This window comes from Corvus kubaryi, unplaced genomic scaffold (assembly GCF_017639235.1).
Source record: "Corvus kubaryi isolate FWS band 111438036 unplaced genomic scaffold, C.kubaryi_AGA036_p1.0 71, whole genome shotgun sequence".
NCBI lineage: Eukaryota > Metazoa > Chordata > Aves > Passeriformes > Corvidae > Corvus > Corvus kubaryi.
Window position 1 is genome coordinate 14,313,639 of NW_024582059.1, and position 18,720 is coordinate 14,332,358.

The window sequence follows — 18,720 nt, forward strand, 5'->3', positions numbered from 1 at the left end:
TTTTAACATGGTTTTGTCCAATAACTCCAGAAAAACCATTCCAGAGTACAAAGGAGAGGGGGTAGAAGCTACAGACTAAAATACAGTTGCTCAGACTAACACACTTTCTTCCTTATCTTTCTATCTGTACAACTACAGGAATTATCCAGAAAAGAGGAAACATTTTGTTGGTGATTTGTTGAACCTACGTGCTGTGTCAAATCATTTGTGCCAAGATATTTAAGGAAATTAAATACCATAAAAACCACCCATGAGACCAAAACAAAATGAAAACATCCAAGTCAACAAAATAGTTCAGCAAACTGAAATAAGAACTAGGAATATTACAGTATTCCTAAATCAGCCTCAGACTGCTATAGACTTGAACTAATATTCCCCAAGTGTTCACAGAGGAGTCTGTTTGGATTTACAAAAGCTGTTGAAAATAATAGAAACAAAGAATATTCTGATTTGGAAGGAACCACAAGGATCATCCAAGTCCAACTGCTGGCCCTGCACAGGACACCCGCAAGAATCCCACCATGTGCCTGAGAGCATTCAATTGCTATGAATACAGATTGTCAGCTTCACTTGAATAATGCTGATCAAAATGACTATATTTAATATTTTGGGCTTACCTGGACAAATAACTTCAAATACTGGCCATTGGATACAGTTTAAATTCTACTCACAACGAATCAATGCAAAGCAGAGATATTTAGTGGATATACTCAATGTGTACAGCAAGGCAAGTAAAAGGAAGTTCCATCCACCTTTACTTTGATAAGGGAAAATTAGGCAGGGCGTCATGGAGTTAAAATGTTGAATGATTTACATCCCCAAATAACAAGAGAAGAAAATGAAGTTCTGTTTCTATTTCTTCAGAGCAATTAAGACAGCCAGCTGCCTGGGCACAAAAACCCAAGAAAACCCACTATCTCCTGCTAATGTTTTATTATAGTCACTGCCTGACAATCATTTTTGTCAAAGAGGCACGTTCTGTAAACACTTGTCAGCGGTCTCTGCTGCCTTGCTTTGCTCCTGTGGCGAAGCATGAAGTGAAACAGCAATGCAGGAGCATTACCACAGTTGCTTTCTCCCCTCTGACAATAGGCAGGCTTCTTTGGAAGGACCCCCGTGTTGGCAGGCTGCTTTTCATTACAACAAGGCAGCCAATTTTGGATATCATATGCAGCTGAAAAATTGTGAGTAAACTGCCATTACTTGCAGTAGGAACTGAAAAGGCTTTGACTTGCAAAAGGGAAGATCATAGGCCAACAAGAAATTCTTTTTTATTTAGGTGGACTGGAAAGAAAATGAGGGTTCATGCCCTCAAATTGCAGAAATCCTTTGTTCTGTTATCTTCTAATACAAAAGTGGGAGAGCCAAACACATTTCATTTGTACTCAGAGATGAGAGTTACCACCGTGCTCAGTTATACTGGACAAAGCTCTATTGAATTGTCCAGGACAAAAGCATGCCATTTGTATTGAGTGCAGATTCCCCTTACAATGCCATCTGGTTTCTGAGGCACAAGTTTTACAAGTACTTAAACATCACTTTGCTTAGTGCTGCAGTGTTTAACTGGTTGAGGAGCTTGACTCTTACTTGCACAGGGAAGTCAGGCACACAAAAGTCAGCGCCCTGTTTGTTTCTGCCATTGCTTGGAGGTTTTCTGTTTGGCCAAGGGCACGCAGCAGTTCACCACCTCTTTCCATGCACCAAGTCAGCTGGGTCTGGACCAACAGAAATCCCCAGAGCTCTACAGACACATCTCTAGGAATCCAAATTCTTTAAAATCTGTCTCTAAATGTCTAAAGAAAAACAATCTTGTTAGGGGTGATGTGATGCCAAAAGCCAGGTGTGTTTTGAAAAGCCTCTTAGCTTCACAAGAATTCTACCTCATGCCCAGGGAGGAGTTAAAGTCCCCTCTGTACAGTAGCTGATGCTAGAGTGAGCTTTCCTCCTACTGGTTTCCAATACACTTAGTTTCCAGAGAGGGATGTTTTTGCAGATTGGAAGAAAGCAGCTCTTCAGTGGCTGTGCCAGGCGAGGCGCTGCCGCACACAGCTTGACTGTGCTGATACTAAATGCTCTGATTCTCCTCCTAAATAACAGTGCTAAATAAAACAGCAAGGTGAAGTCTCTCATTGCACAGGCAAAAGGAGGTAGGGAAGTGAGGCATCTTACTGGGTGGGCTTTCCTATCTGCACCCCTTTCTGTTTTTCTGGATCTGAATTTTAAAATGGGTTGTATTTTGCCTGCAGCAATTTCTTTTAATAACTGCAATTATTCTCTTCCATTGTTCTGACTCTTACAAGCAAATTAGGGAAATTCAAAGGCAATTTTCATGATTGTTTGTTGTCAGGCGCTTATGAATGGCTCTTCTATTTCACGGGGACGTTTCATCAAATAAATAATGAGTGTGGCACAAGAGTCATAAGCAGTCAGATAGAGATCAGTGAGTTTTAGGGACAGATGCCACTTAGTGCTTAGGTGAGCATGCGGGAGACACAGCAGGACACAGCAAGATATATTTACAGCTTCCATGTTTAAGAAGGGGTAATTTTTCTCTCCTCACATGCGACTGCGCATCTTTAAAGATCTCATTTCACACATTTCTCACACCCCACCCAGAAATCCATGAAAAGAGGGGGTAGTGTTGGGAGGTTTCACATCCCCTCTTCTCTCAGTGCTTGCATAGCCGGCAGAGAGAAGTTGCAGGCCACAGCAAAGGGCGACCTGAATAAATAACACCAGGACTTTGTGCCATACTGTGTGGGAAATAACATTCACAATGTGAGTTTACAACAACAGCAAGACTACATTTCTGGAAAAAATCCAAAGTCAAAGCTTCCAAAAAAGACTCAAGCATCCATTTATCCTGCTCAAAATATCATGCAAATATGTCACCTAAGTGGCATTCATCAATGACAGAGGATCAAGAACACATGCCAAATCATCTCATGTTCAATTTGGCTGGAGGAAAGTGAATGTACAAGGCAAACTTAAGCTAATAACTTCCAAACCCTCCCCCATCTCTGAGGTTTTTAGCATAAAAAATGACTAATTCTCACTTCCATTAACATGCATATACTCCTCTGCTAGATCACTGTAGAGACAAGCCAGGTATAAAACACAAGCCTGATGTTTCTAGCCTGGTTTAATTTTTTTAAACCTCTGATCAACTGTAATCAAATTCAACGAAGTGGGAGAAATCTCAGTCTAACTTACATAAAATTCAATTGGATTCAATACATCCAGCATTGTGATGTCCTAGTGGACCACAGAGGCTCAGCAGCATCAAGAATCTTTTTAAATGTTCCCAGTGGGCGCTCATAATTAGTCATGAGTCAGACATCTGCATGATCCTGAACTTAATTCCAGTTCTTGCTGAATTACTTTACTACATACTTTTTAATGTTGATGAAGGCAGAGAAATGAGAAGTCCCAGCAAAATACCTGTAACCTGGCTAAAAATTCACATGCAGAATCATCTCTTCTTATCTAATATCATTTGTGCATTACAGATTTTGTGCAATCCGCCTTGGCTACAGACAGAAATCAAACCATTCGCCTCCTGAATGACTCAGCAGGGAGAAAGTCAGAGGCAGCGCTAAAATATCTATCAAACCCTGTGTTCATAAGGTGCTCTGAAGAGGTTCTGCTTCATAGACACAGCTTGGCAACCCATATAATATAGAGCTTCTTCTCAGAAGATCTATGCTTATGAGAATTTCTGAAAGCCCAGAGGCAAAAAGCTAACTCTGACAGAAGGAAATTAGCAAAACTCTCCTCCATCTTCTTATCCCAAGGCAACTTGAGCCTAGTTCTGGAAATATTAATCTATTCTCAGCAGCTCTTCTCACATAAAGACTGTGGACCATAACCTAAATAACCACTTTTAATAACTTTTACTCCAGTATTTAGAATTTTCTTTATTGAGTACCTTTGCAATACGCAATCATGCCCAGCTTGGTCTATAAACTTGTTCAGCCTCAGGTTCTCCTGAACTCACCAGGACTAAGAAAACTTTTCTTTTCATCCGTTGGGAATAAAGGCAGAAGTTCTGTTCAGAAAATAGCTATATATGTGCTCACTCAAAATAGTATATAGGTTACTGATATCTCTATAAAAACAAAGAACATTTGTACAAAAAGGAAAACTGATCTTGTGACTCCTGAATTTTAGCTACGAGGGTTTGAATTGCTCCTTGTAGCAGTATCTCATCATGGAGAGAGACACCTTACAGGTCCCTTTTTTCCTTGTCCCCTTCAGGCTCGAGTGTGTGCTCCAGGCAGCTGCCCCATGTTCTCTGTGCTTGCTGGCAGCCTCTTCCAGCCAGCCATGCCCCTGGCAAGGTCTTCTTCCTCTCCACCATCCCAGTGGGCCCATCTCTGCCTGACAGCAGCAGCCACGACAAGGTAGAAAAGTCCATCCCTTTTGACAGCAAAACCTGGATAAAGCAATACTAGGAATGCAGATTTTATCTGGTAACAGGGCTCTGCTGTTTCATGTCTGTGTTTTGAGTGACAGCAGGGGTGATGCCAGACGGAAAGACACCACAGGACAGAGGCAGCCTTGGCACAGCCTTCCCCAGTGCTTTCTGGGTTTGCCTCAGACAAAACTACTGCAGAACCCCTTCATGTGTACCCAGTCCTCTCCAAGCAGCCAGCTCCCATCCTCCATCTTTAGCTCCAGGTGTCCCTATCTGAGTCTACCCTCACATCTTCTCACACTCTGGAGACCACAAAGACCTTACTGCTCACAGACTGAATAGGTAAAGGAGCCCTTTGCACCCTCTCTCTTCTACACAGCCATGCCAAGAGAAAGGTGACTGGTCATCAGGGTCCTTAAGCTTTTTGTCACAAAATTTGTAGCACTGTCCTTGGCTTCAAGATTATTCCCTTTTTCTCTGTGTTATGAAAAAATTAGCAGAAGAAAATAAGAATGTGAACTGGTCTTGCATTTATTCAGATTTTTTTCCCCCAAAGATCTAAGCCTACATGAAGCAGAAGAGAAAACCCTAGGGAAAACAAATCAGTAAATCTACCCAGGAACATTTAGACCATTCCATATCTTTGTTTTCTTACTCTCTGGTAAACTGAATTTATAAATTGAAGGGAAGGCATAAAAATAATCAATGCTTTCTAGAGCCATTACTGGAAGCACCTAATGACAAACAACTCCATTAGTAAAAAAAAACCTGCAAACCTTAACGCTGTAGCTTTCTGCATTCTTACGTTGGCTTTGCTGTCCCTAGTCAATAGAAGCTTAGTTTATGATAATTTAAAAAAATTACAGTGTTTACTATAAGGAATCATAAACAGCAATAGAACAGATAGAAAAAAATAGGGCTGGGGAGCTAAATAGAAATAATGTTTGTAAGCAGCCTGGACCTAACCCTTCCTTATTCCAGATGAGATTTTTGCCCATTAAGCAAGAATTAAAATAGCACGTGCTTGCCATCCCAATACGTAACATTTGAACTACTAGAATGATGTTTTAAATACAGGGCTTTATCTAGAAAAAGGTCTGATCCAAAGCCACTTTATGTAAGGAAATTTTCCTGCTGATTGGAACAAATGAAGCCATGAAACAAGGACAACCACCACAAGTAGACAGAAAACTAAGAGGAGCTATAGCAGCAGTAATCATCTACATAAAAGGTTGCAGGAAAAAGGAAGGGGGCAATTTATTCTCCACTTCCAGGGTAGACAGGATAAAAATAACAGGCTTAAGTTACAAAACACATCTGTTTTGCAAGAAAAAAGACTTGTTAGCAGTGTAACACCGGACTTCACCACAAGATGAAGCAGTGGTCTCTTTCCCCACCTTGACAACAGCTACCAGACAGCTCTGAGGAGTGGCTGAGGCACATCTGGCTCTGTTTGGGCACTGAAAGGCCCCTACCTGCCTCAATTGTGGTAATTCTTCCACTATTCCAAATTGCAGCAGCTGGTTGCAAGATGAGAAACCCCAAATCCTTCCATGGTCGCCAGTACCTAATCCTCCTCTGTTTCACAGGGAAAGACATAGGAGATAATGCAGTTATCAGCATTACTCTTATCCCAGAGTGTAAGAGGATGATCATTATGGAAAGGTACTGGAATCTGAGACAAGTGGGGTCCTTGCCACCCTTGAAGCTCCTCCACTACACCCCTCACTGCTTCTGGTAAAGCAGACACACACATCATAGGAAAAGCTGTGGGCTTAAAATGGACATTTGCCTAACTGTAAATGAAACAGACAGCAACATATTCAACACTTTTCTTAGAGGCCTAACCCTGACTGGAAATGAGGCAGTCACTGCATAGCGCCACTTCTGAAAACAGGACCTGAATCTGAGGTGACATAGGAACCCTTACAAATCCTACCACACATTTGAACTAAAATAACAGCCACTATAACGCCATTCATAAAGAAATTTTACGTCTCTTTTTACAGTCCTACTTGTCATTTGGGTGCCAAGCATATATATTTCATAAAGAGTTGATAAAGAGTTAATGTGCATGTTAGTATATAGTAAATCAGTTGTTACAGAGTCCAGCCATTGTGCAGGTTGCTTCCAAATTTGGCCTGCAGCCATCTATGGCACCTTCAACTGATGAGCTAATAACCTCAGTAATACACACCATCCACTCCTTGAGCCACCTATGCTTTCAATCTATCATTTATTACCTTTTCTAAACTATAGATAGACCCTTAATATAAAGAATGACCATTTTTTGTTTGCTTGCCTGAATATATATGAGCACTCAGCCACATCATTAAAATAATTTTACTGCTAAGGCATACCTAATATTCCAAACAGATAGAGCAGAATTTAAATTAGGGGGAAAAAAGAGACGGTGATTCCTTACAGAAAGGCTTGGAGATGTGACAGGAAAGAAGAAAATGGATTTGTACAAAATAACAAGTCCATAAAAATGTGAACTTTACTGAAAAGTTTTCTGAGCTTTGACAGACTTTCAGTTTGTTTTTAGCTTTAATTATGGCTTTGCATTATCCTTGCAATTTCTGTGTTCTACTGACCATGGGAGTAAAAGTATTGAAATACCACCACCAACATACCAGGTGTTTTTAAGTCAATGCCAAAGCTTAAAAAAAGTCAGGTTTCTATTCCAGAAGAAAGTACATGCTCCCTCCAGTCCTAAAATGCATCAGATCAGGGAGAACAGGTAATTAAGGCAACTGAGAACAAAAGAGGAAGAAGAAGGTTATGTCAAAAATCAAAAGGTATTAAAGTACCTTTAATTTTTGTAAAGGCTCGGGTCTGGAGACATGGGATAGAAGAAGGAAACCTCCTTTGTTGTCCAGAAATATATCTCTCTTAATTACATGATTACAAAGAGAGGTCCATATCCATGACTCAAAGGGAAACAAAAGCAGTTCAATGTCCTCCATGCTTTAAAACGGCTTTCATAAATATTTGTGCAGCCAAGCTTTGCAAACAGGCACGGAGACATGAGGACACAGGAGGGTACTACTGCTCAGAGAAACAAAGGATCCTTTTTTGAGTCTACCTTTGCCTACCTCAACATAAATAGTCCTTCACTACAGCTGGGATATTGCTCCTTATTCGTGGTACTCTGATACTACTGTGGTTTTCACTTAAATTCAGCTTTATGCTGAACGAACACTGCATTTGTCCCCAACATTTACAGTCAGATTTTCATCTTACCTGAAGAGCAGCCCAGGAAATTCCTTTTGTTGGGTGGCCTAGTGGTGGTGGGTATCCAGCTATCCTCTGGTGGAGAAAGTGAAGCTCTTTCCTTTCACCTCTGGCAGTCTTGGTGGGAAACTCAGTTCTGGCATTTTAACTCACCCTCTTCAGTGACCCCCCTCACAGGTGGAGAAGTGCCAAGCCTGAAAAAAAAGACAAAAGACATTATTTTGAGAAGGTGAGAGACATGGAAGCTGCCTTGGAAGCCCTTGGTGGGGGCTTGCATGCCAAGTATGAGATTTGACAGTATCTCCCCTTTGCCCTTCAGTTTACTACCTGCTCTGCTCTACTGGAAGGATTCAATTCTTTTGCAAAACACAAAGCTGTGAAACTTCAGAAATTAAATCCATGCAATGAGATCCTCTAGCCTCCTTTTTCGCAAAGCTGTCAAAATAATGATGTATTCATGGTGTTTTACTTGATGTGTGAAATTTCCAGCTCACAGATATGAATCAAAGCATTCTGTGCTATTTATCCTCTCAAAAGGATTTTGAGCCGCTTTCTTTTAATAGATAGAAACTATAATTTTAGAAGGTGGGTAGTGAAACTTCTCTTTACACTTGAACGGACAGCTCAAGGTGATAAGGGAAGCGCTTGGGAAGCACAGCAAGCAAAAATGTTTTATGTTCTGTTACACTGTGGCCATTCCACATCTCATCTGATTTAAGGGAGAAGAATCTGAGGCAGAAGAATGCAGAGGATATGTGCATACAGCCATGTATGTCCAGCATTGTGCTCCTCTGGGAGGTGCATACTAACTGCAGTGTCACAATTCAGAGCAGGGACGTGGCAAATGTGTGCCATTATTGTGTGTTTTTGTCTTAGCCAGATGTGGCACCACATGCTCAGCTGTGCTGCCCAGTTTTACTGCAGGGAAGCAACCACCTTCTTCAAGGCACTGGCTTTGGGATACCTTTGACTCACAGGCAGCTATTAAGCAAAAAATACTTCAGGTGAATTGGTTCAGCCTAATATGGTCAGTAAAAGATCCATTTCTGTTCCTCACTGACCTTTCAAACACACCAAAAAACAGTTAAGAGTTACACTGGTTTTGTATGGGAATGTATTTACTGTTTCTTAATTTATTTATGCACTGAGTGCAGTCAGATTAGAGTGGGAAAACATCAGGCCATGCATACAAAATGCATGATGAATTGCAAAGTTGGGCCAAAGTTCCCAGCTGGGTAAACTGGTGCAGACACTTTGACTTTTTGGACTTGGATGGATTTAGAGCCAGCTCGAGACCAGACCATATTGCCACAGAGATTAGAACCCATGGGAATGCTTTTCCTTTTGCATTTGCTCTTCTTGAGCTCATCACCACTCTCAACCATATGCAGGACTGTGTAATGCAGGTGTCATTTAAACACCATTTCTTAACACTCAGATGAAGATGGACTGAACCAGGTTTTGGGTACCACTGTACTGTGGATTTTTGTTACAGGACTGAATAATCAAACAAATAAAAATGTACTCAGAACCTATAGAAATCAACCAAGGCACTTCTTAGCTGGGCAGCAGGTTGAACTTGGTTTTTTTTAAATGTCTTTTATAGAATTTGGACATATTTAGCTTCAATAATGACTGAAAATACTACAACATAAATGATTTTTAAAATATCTGTCATGTGACTTTTCTACAAACTACTTATAAATGTAAATATTTTTGCAAATGTACAATTCTTACCATCAATTTATTTGCTATTCCAGAAAAAATTTTTAACACAGCTGCAGAAGATGCAAAGGTTTTCCTTGAGATTTCAAACCTCCTGAGCAACCAATTAGGTTGATTGAAAATTGGTTGTTTCCTTCACCAATTTCCCACCAATCAGGCTAACATCACTGCACAGGTTCCTAATCAGGATTCATTCAGGTGGATGCAAAAAGGCTTATGAGGTCTTCTCTTGGATTACTTTGCACTATTCTTTAGGATAAGAGGCTTGACTTTTAAAAAATAAAGTAAAATCATCTCGTAAGAGCAAATTATATATGAGAGATATGCAGAAAAAAAGTAATTGCACTTACAAAAACAGTTATGTGAGGATAGAATCTCCTACAAAGCATCTATCTCCTCGGTGTATCCTTTTACAGAACAGTCTTGTAAAAACTTAAAACAAAAAAATCTTCATAGGACTTCTCAGTCGCATTACATGCTTTAGGAACTAAATTCCACCTATAGAATTTTACACACAACAGAAACATACCCAGTTATTTCCCCTAATTAATTCTCTTGGCTTTGTATTAGTTTAAAGAGGACCTTAATGAATGTCATGAAAATCTTAAGTATTCCCTCCCTGTCTTCAGAGACCTGAGTTTAACAAAAAAACCTAGCATAACATTTAACTTCAGACACAGGGGAAACTACTGAAATGGCTGTTCAGCTTCTACCTGAATTTATTGGTGCTCTTTCAAATGCCAATGCTGACGGCTATTTTTCTTTCATAAAAGATGGGGCAAATATCTTGACATGCTGCTGGAGCTGGTAAGCAGCTCCCAGGCATGCCTACGGCTGCAGACCAAGTTAATTCCGTGCCTGTCATCAGACCTTGCAAAATTGGATGTCATGTGCTGAAGCAAGTTATGGCATCTGCAGGGCATTTTCCTACTGGAGACTGTGTCTTGCAGCAATGTGACATGAGACACACTGGGAATTACCCCTAGTCTGCACCTTGCAGGCTTTGCAGTTCCTCCTTTCTGCAGCTCCTAGTGTAGATCCCTCACTATATTCATAAGCCCATATGACCTTGAAACTTTTGGAGGTTCAGTTCTCCAAGTCAGCTCCCTTTCTACCAAGATTAAGGCCCAGGCACTGAGTTTAGCAGTCTGCCATTTTCTAGTGTTATTAACTGCAAAAGATTCAATTGTTTTTCACTCTTCCCCCTCTCTTTAAGACTATCCAAAGCCAGCAGTAAACTTTGACAGGACAGAAATTACTGACCCCTTCTTGGAAGGCACTGTACCTAAATGGACATGGAGAAGATTCCTTATAATGAAGATTTCCCCAGTAGAAAGTCTATTTATTTATTAAGCAAACTATTTAAATTTTTTCCATAGGCATCCTTTAATGATGAACCACTTTGATTAATGCAGTGCATTTTTTTATAAGTTATTATCATACTTGATACTGGTTTTACTCTCCACTTTCTGTCTCTAGTCAGGCTGTTGCATGCTCTTTTTTTTCTTTTTTCTCAACTGTAATTAACTTGGCAATCCCTTTTTTTTTGGCTATGAAATATGTCCCTTTCCTGTGAAAGCTGATTAACAAAATACAACTTGAGAAGTTGAAGACACAATCTAAGAAGTAGATCACAGGTATGAAAAGTATCCAGACAAGTACACACACACTGGCAGCAAATTAAAAAAAGATAAAAGAAGGTATTTATTATCCCTTGGATGCCAGGTATTATAGTTAAAGTGCTGACAGCAGTACTGGCCTCTGATTATCAATGAGAAGGCAGCTCATTCTCCCCATTTTAAACATATTTATCAGACTATTCTTTATTCAATGCTGAAAAGCAAGGTATGAATGTATGGATGTACATCAGTGCAGGCATGTCAACACTAAATCATTTTCAGCATGACAGAAATAATATAGCCACAGAGCCATCCCCTCCTTTGGTTGGCATGACAAATTTTGAAAGGCTGACTTTCAGGGCTTAATAAGAAAAGAAAAACTGTGAGGGAGCAGAGGATGAAAAAAAAGTGAAAAAAACCCGCTCCAAACCCAATAATTCTCCCTCTCTGTAGAAGCAGCTTTATAATCATGCATTTCCTAACCATGTGAACACCTCCCCAGGAGCAATGAGTACATATGCCTTCTTTTCTTTTTTTCAGCTGGAACAGTTCGAGACTCATATTGAGAATATGACCCTAAAGCTCTCATTTGACTCCTTCCACCCAGCACAGTCCCAAAGCTCTGCAGATTTACAGAGGCTATCGCTGCAAGCTTACACTGTTGATTAGTAGGGACAATTTAGGCTGATAATCTTACTTCACTGCATTCATAAGGACTGAGTCATGGGGGTCTTCTCATCTGCTTTTCATTTCTAAGAACCTGAGAAATTTTACCACATTCAGCGACTTAATAGATGATGTGGCTTAGAACTCCTTTCCACAACAGCAGAGCACCCTGGAGATACACTCACTTGTCATAATATATAAAGCTTCTTCCAAAACCATTGTGCAGGGCTTTACACTGTTCACTGCAGACCTTGAAGGAAGAAAAGAGTCTTTTCTTGTCTCATTGCTCCCATGATGACATTTGAAAGCCGGCAAATGAAATATTGGAAAGGAGTCTAGGAGTTCTGTTATATATTTGTTTTTTTTCTAAGAAACAGAGTGGAAAATGGCTTCACAGAAAGTTACTTCAGAGCAGAATTATGAATGCTATTTGCAGAATACCCTAGGCATTAATATTTGACTTGTACAGGTAAGCTTGCTAGAAAAGAAAGGTACACATCTCATCGCTTGTACAATATTAATCAATACAACATCCCAAGATATGAAGTTGCAGAGTCAGACACCTGTGCAGAAATAAAGAGAAGCTCAGCTACCAACTTCAACTGCAACCAGAAGCAGATCCCTGACAGCCTGGCTGACCAGCTTTGCTGCCTCAGTATCGGGCACTCACATGAGCTTCAAACCATCTGTAAGCAGGTGTGCCAGTACTAGGTATTCATAGTCTCTTTTCAGGGAAAAGAAATTGGTGGAGATTTTTCTCCTTGGCCACTTGAGTTTTCATCAGTCTTATTTTTTTTGGCCATATCATTAGAAAGCTCAAAAAGAACATTTTTAAGAAGATTTTTATTTTTTTTTAGAAGTGAAATGAAGAAACAGATCTTTCTGACATGTTTTCCCACATGTTAAGCACACAAAATGGGGGGTGTTGTCTCTGTCTTCTTTTGGTTTTATTACTATAAATATGCAGAAATGAAGATGCCTTATCTAGCAGCAGCATGAAACTTCTGAGTGCTGTTACTGCTGCAAGAAACCGCCTTCACTTGTGAGTGAATGATATACATAGATTTAACCTTCATACATGGTAATGCAGAAGCTGAGTGACATTTTCATTTTATATCTGCAGAAATTCGACAAGAGAGGCTCAAGCTAGTCTACATATTTTCTAAACGTACTTAACTTGGGCATTTCAAGAACACAAAATTCCACTTATCTTTAGGATTTCAGCGAGCATCTCGTGCGAATCCCTAGTATTAAAGCCTGCTCCTCCTTCCTCTGTGAGTGCAACCATTAACATTATATGACAGTAGTGGTTAGGAGCAGGCAAGGGAATTAATGTCACTCAGGTGATGTTATCTCTTGAACACTGATTCACTTTTCAATGCTCAGCTCGTAATCTCTGCTTTTTCATGTTTTCACTTCCATTCATACACGGTGTATATGTGTGCATAAGTCTGAAACAACAGATGAGCAGCCCTCTGCCCTCCCCAGCCAAGACAGAGACACTTTGGTCAGGGCCTCATACAATCTCACCTTCTTTCACCACCCCAAAACTGGGTGTGTTCTTTCACACACCCCAGCATTGGTTGTCATGCTTCTGCCTCTCGGACTCGCTCCCAGTTGTGAGCCTAACCAGAAAACACCTTGACTCTTAGGTGCCAACTATTTCCATCCCCATGCATGTGTTGCAGACCATAATCGACCAAACTAAATGTCACAATCACTGAGTGTTTGTGAAAATACCCTTACTTAGTTGTAGAACTTGTATTTGAAAAACGTCATTCAAAAAATATTACAACATATATAAAGAGTACTCATTTAAAAAACAACCTATAAATGTAGCAATTTCTCCTGATATCCATATTTTAATTGGATTCATTCAGAGGTTGTAAGTAACCTGAGAAGCAAAACCTTTAAAAATCTGATGAATACTTTTCCAAAAATCACTTAATTAGGGGAAAAATAAAGCCTGCACAGAAACCTTCAAGCCAGCGAACAGACCAGTGGGCCGTACGAAGGCACCACGGTGCTCCATCTCCAGCACACTGCTACACCCATTCCATGGGTGCACTGGTTTCCACACACAGAAAGACACATATACCTGAGGTAAACCTCGGTGCACATGACACACAAATTGTACAAACACACAGGAAAACACACCCACAAACACATACCCTCTCTCCTATTTCCCTCCTCTCATCTGTATTTTCAGAGAGAGTATTGATATACGTGTGCAGTGTGTATGACATGGTGACATTTGCTTCTAACAGCATGAGCCTTTTGTTCTCATTTTGCTTACCTGTCACTTCCTCTTAATCATGCAACTGATGCAGTTATAACCTAATACAACTAGAAGGCACTGCCAAATGCTTAATAATTTGCAGACTTCTCTTCCTTCACTGCAGTCTTGGAGTGCAAGTGGCACAGAAGAAGCATGCTTGAACTCTCTTGACCTGGACAGCTGCTTGAATAATGGCTCAAAAATTAACACCAACTAAAAAAAAAGTGTTGAAGGCAAACTTTTGGCATGTGTCCTTCTTTGTTCCTTTGCAGAATTCAAGTATCTTCTTAAGAAAATTAGTATAAATAGAGGGGACTGAAATGTAAAGATCAGGAAAAAACCACAAAATTGTGTATAAACAAACTCCTTTTGTACAATGCGTTCACAGATGAAAAAGACTTATTTGATGTTAAGATAATTTGGGGGGTTATGAGTAATGTTCAAACAGGAATAAACAAAGGTCAGAGTGGTTACTGTATTGCCTTTAGCTCTGGAGCATCAAAACATTTCCCAGTATGACTGAGCCAAGCAATGGCAAACAAAAAATCCTGCTCTTCTCTGTTATTTCAGGCTTATTGCACTTAATTCAGCCCAGAAAATTAAAAGTAGCTTTTACTTCTGATTAAACTACACCATAATCAAAGCCGTTCCCAAGGATATTAGACTGAAATTTTCCAAGTTTGAAATTCCCACACAGGCACCTAACTCTACACCTGCCAAATGTCTGGAAAGCTGTGGCCCCTCCGTGCCAGTCACAATAGCTGTCCCATAAGCCCCTTGCCTTAGGGTGACACACCTTCCCAGTGACACACCAAACCTAATACCACAGCAGGGTCACTCCAGTGCTTTGAGCCTGCCAGTGGATGACAAAGAACAGGGGCTCTCCACACCTTTTCCCAAGCTTTTCATTTTTTTTTCCTACGGATAACAAGGATACCAGTGACAAGTTCAGAACCTGCTTCCTGTAACAAGGAGATGTCACAGAAACTCCTTTGAGTGCTCCTGAGAGCACTCTTATACCCCAATCCACTGCCTGTACAATGAGCTTGGGCACACAATAAGAGATGCCTCACAGAGGATATGATCCCATGGGAGAATGAAAGTAAGGCCAGATGAGTAGAAGGGTCAGGACAGGTACAATAGAGGACATTTCAAAAGTGTCTATTCGCTTATGAATGTAACTAGGCACATCGCTGCATTCAAATACAATTTCAGTCCCCTGGTAAAAGCTGGTTGTCAATTTTTCTTTTCCCAGGGAGCCAGACTCTTCAAAGCAAGTAATCAGGCACGTGGGACCATGCAGTCAGGGACCCTGCAGCAATGGAGACTGCAGGGTGACTCAGGTCACCCAAGCACTTGGTAAAATTCCTCTTTCTTGTGTCTACATGTCAGTTTGGGCTTCCAGTAGAAGAGTATCAATGCCCTGTTAAGGCCACATCTGAAACACCTCTTCAGGTATGCTAAATGATGGAGAGCTGGAGGGGAGAGAGCTAACTCCAAAGTAAAAGGTTAAAGGTGCCATTGCACCTGTCAGTCATGTCCATATGCAATTGCTGATAGAAATCTCCACAAAAAACTGGCTGCAGAGCAACACAGGCAACATTTTCAGCTGCAGCTGGTACTGTCAGCCTTGTCTTGCTTGCTGCAATACATTTAGGAAGGCAGGTAGTAATGCATAAAGCTGACTGCTTATGCCATTTTATCAGCTTTAAAATGTGGTCTAGGTAACTAATCACACTAACAGGGAAAGAGAATATATGGAAGATTGATCAGACTTTCACAAAAAACATGTATGCCTCCTCCACAGATAAGCCATCATCAGGCAGTTTGAGAAGGATCAAACACAGCTACAGCCCTTCTGCCATGAACCTTGGCAAAAGTCAGATCACAATACTTCTTTCTAAAGCAAAGTCTCTTTCCTTCACTTTCCACTGTTGTTTTATCCTCCTTTACCATGCTCTCTTTTATGGTCCTTTACTTTTCAACTAAAAATACTTCCTGTTCCAAGCAGAAGGACAAGACACAAGTCCCACCAGACCAGACACCAAGCCCAGAGTGTAGCAGCAGGGCACAGCAAGGGCAGTGCTGGAGTGCTGGTGACTGGAACCACGGGCTCAGACTTGGACCAGAAATGCAGTGTGTCTCATCCCAGCCAGTGTTGAATCTTCACCTGGGCCCTTTGTGTTTTGGACAAATTTAGCTTCTTATGCTGATAGTGGTTATGAGACTGTGAGCAAAACCAAATAAGCAGCTATATGTTTTCCCTATTAATAAACCTGACTCTTCTTTCTTTTCTTCTTGCTATTCTGATGCCACCCAAATGCAGGCATGGTTATAAATCACAGGAAAATGTGCTATTAATCAAGGAGCAAGGTTGTTCTACATGAAGAATGGCCGTTCACAGGTAGAGCAGCCTCTTGTTTTATTTGTAGCTGCTTCTTCATAAAGAGGGCAAGTGAAAGGAGAAACTCACAGCGGGTGAGTGCTAAATCCCAGCCCCAGACTTTTCTAGTTTTCTCTCTCTAGCACAGAAATGGAGATTACAGGAGCACTTTTCCATCAGTGATGGGTGTCACTGACCAGTAGCTCTTACATCTGAATAAGGGTAGAGGCGTACAGCGATTCACACTTACCTGGAAGGCCCTTTTACATAGTCCTATTGACATAAAGGACTGGGGTTCATTCAAAAGCAAAGCTGTAAGTAAAGTAATCTCTGAAAAACAGAATTCTCTTCAACTCTTTAAATGCTTCCTATCTGTGTGTGCATTGCATGTGACTTTACATTTAATTGCAAGCACTTTTCTTTTTAAAATATGTTTTTCAAGAAAAACCATTAGCGGTAGTTTAGATCAGAACTTTGAAACTACCAAGGCATTTTAATGGCAAAGCCATTCTCTCCAACTTACTTTATATCACTCTCTAAAGTACACCTTTCCATTTTGTTGTCAATTATTCTGCTTCTTCGAAGATGAGTAAATGGCTTTGGTGCTTTATTCCTGAAGGCATTTATAAAACCTTTTCTGGTAACAAACAACAAAACAGGTATTTTCTGTCAGCAAATGCTTATACTTATGAAAGGCCTAGGAATATATTTTTCCAATTTTTTAAATTCAGATGCATTAAAAACTATAATATTACTTTTATTTCATAGAATTATTTCTACAATATCTAATGTTTAGATGTCTGTCAAACAACTGAAAGTTAATTTTTCATTTTTTGGTCGAGAAAGCATTTCATACTCAGTTCAAATATATACACATGGATGTGACATAATTTTTATATCAATCCTTGCAGCTGCTTCTGAAATACACCTTTTGTCTCCTCTCTTGACAAAGAAGCCAGAATATGGTTACATGATAAATTTTTCTGGCACTCACCTTTAAATCTTTCTGAGCAAATTTTAATAAAGCCATTTGTTATGAGGTAGTTTACTTTGCAAGAAATGTCATATCTAGCTGTATATCTTTCTGAGAGTGGCCAAAAAATCTGAAGCCTCATATGGATCTTTTAAAATAAACTCAGTGATAGTCTAATTCAATAAACATTTGGCCTGTAGTAATTTTTTTTTTCGCACATTCTCTCTGCCACGGGAAGATTATATTCAGAAAACTGTTAAAATATTTCAAAGAATCCTTAAAAATATATTCATCTGTATTAACTGCATTAAGACAAGAAATGAGCTCATGGCAAGTGGCAAATTCACCATCCTCTACAATAAACAATTACAGGAGTGTGGAGAAAATCACATACCCTACAGCAAAGCAGGATATTAGATTTGCCTGGTTATAAGTAAGCCATCAGCTGGCTTATGGCTACACTATTTATGAGTTATGCTGTCTTTCAAGATACAGCTCACTTTTTGCTTAATGCCAAATGACACATTCAATTTAAATCAAGATATGGCAGAGAAAAACCCTGTCCCTAATAAGTGACTCAAGTATTTAATTTTATTTTTGGGCTTCTTATTCCGAGTATGGGGAATTTAAAGGCAGTTCAGTATCTTTCATTTCGTACATCTGAGATTTCTTTACTTAGGGTGCAGGAAAATCACATCATTTTAAATCTCTCAGGATGAACTATCAGATCTGCAAGCAGCCAAGGGAAGGATTTATTTGTAAAACCGGGATGATTATTGCTGATATCTGTGCTACAACTGTGGAAAAAGATTTAGGGATGTGCTCACTTGTAGCACTCTCATTACCTCCGTCTGTGTTCTCGGTCCACCAGCATGAAGGTTTGTCACCACCCCATCTAAAGAAGGACACTAGACCAGAAAAGAGGGATATCAAAATAATCAAGGCTGCCTGGTTTAAAGGGAGGCTCTACAGATACAGACAGCTGAGCTCAGAGGGAAGATAGCAGAGGGGTATTTTAACAGAGGTCGGTAAGATCAAGAAGATGAGTATGAAGCTGCTTCTGTTTGCTGCTTTTCCTATCAGCGAGATGGAGGCATCCAGGGAAATGACAATGCAGCAAGTCCAAAAGAAATGAGAGGTACTCCTTGCATACAGCACAATGGGATACTACAAAAGCTGAAAAATAAGTGAATTTAAAAATGGATTAGCCAAATTTCTGGAGTCCAGGTTGCTCAGGTACTAGTAAACACACTGGCCTGGTTGTAACCCCTGATCTAGGCAGACCCTTTGCCAGAGACTGCCTGAGGTTGGGAAAATATCCAAGGGATGGGTCATTCACAACATGCTCTGTTTGTTAAATTCCCTCCCTGAGCGTCTGCAAGGGGATCCTGCTTTTATGTTTTGCTGTGCTCTGAATGTGCT

The 18,720-nt window shown here is 40.2% G+C and overlaps 1 long non-coding RNA gene across 1 annotated transcript in view; it reads right to left on the bottom strand.

Annotated features, from left to right (window-relative positions):
• The window catches only part of LOC121675013, a 226,850-nt gene that overhangs the window by 52,970 nt on the left and 155,160 nt on the right, over positions 1-18,720 (bottom strand). The window contains exon 4 of the long non-coding RNA XR_006019921.1: positions 7,664-7,848. This is a non-coding gene — a long non-coding RNA (uncharacterized LOC121675013). The remainder of the gene's footprint in view (positions 1-7,663; positions 7,849-18,720) is intronic.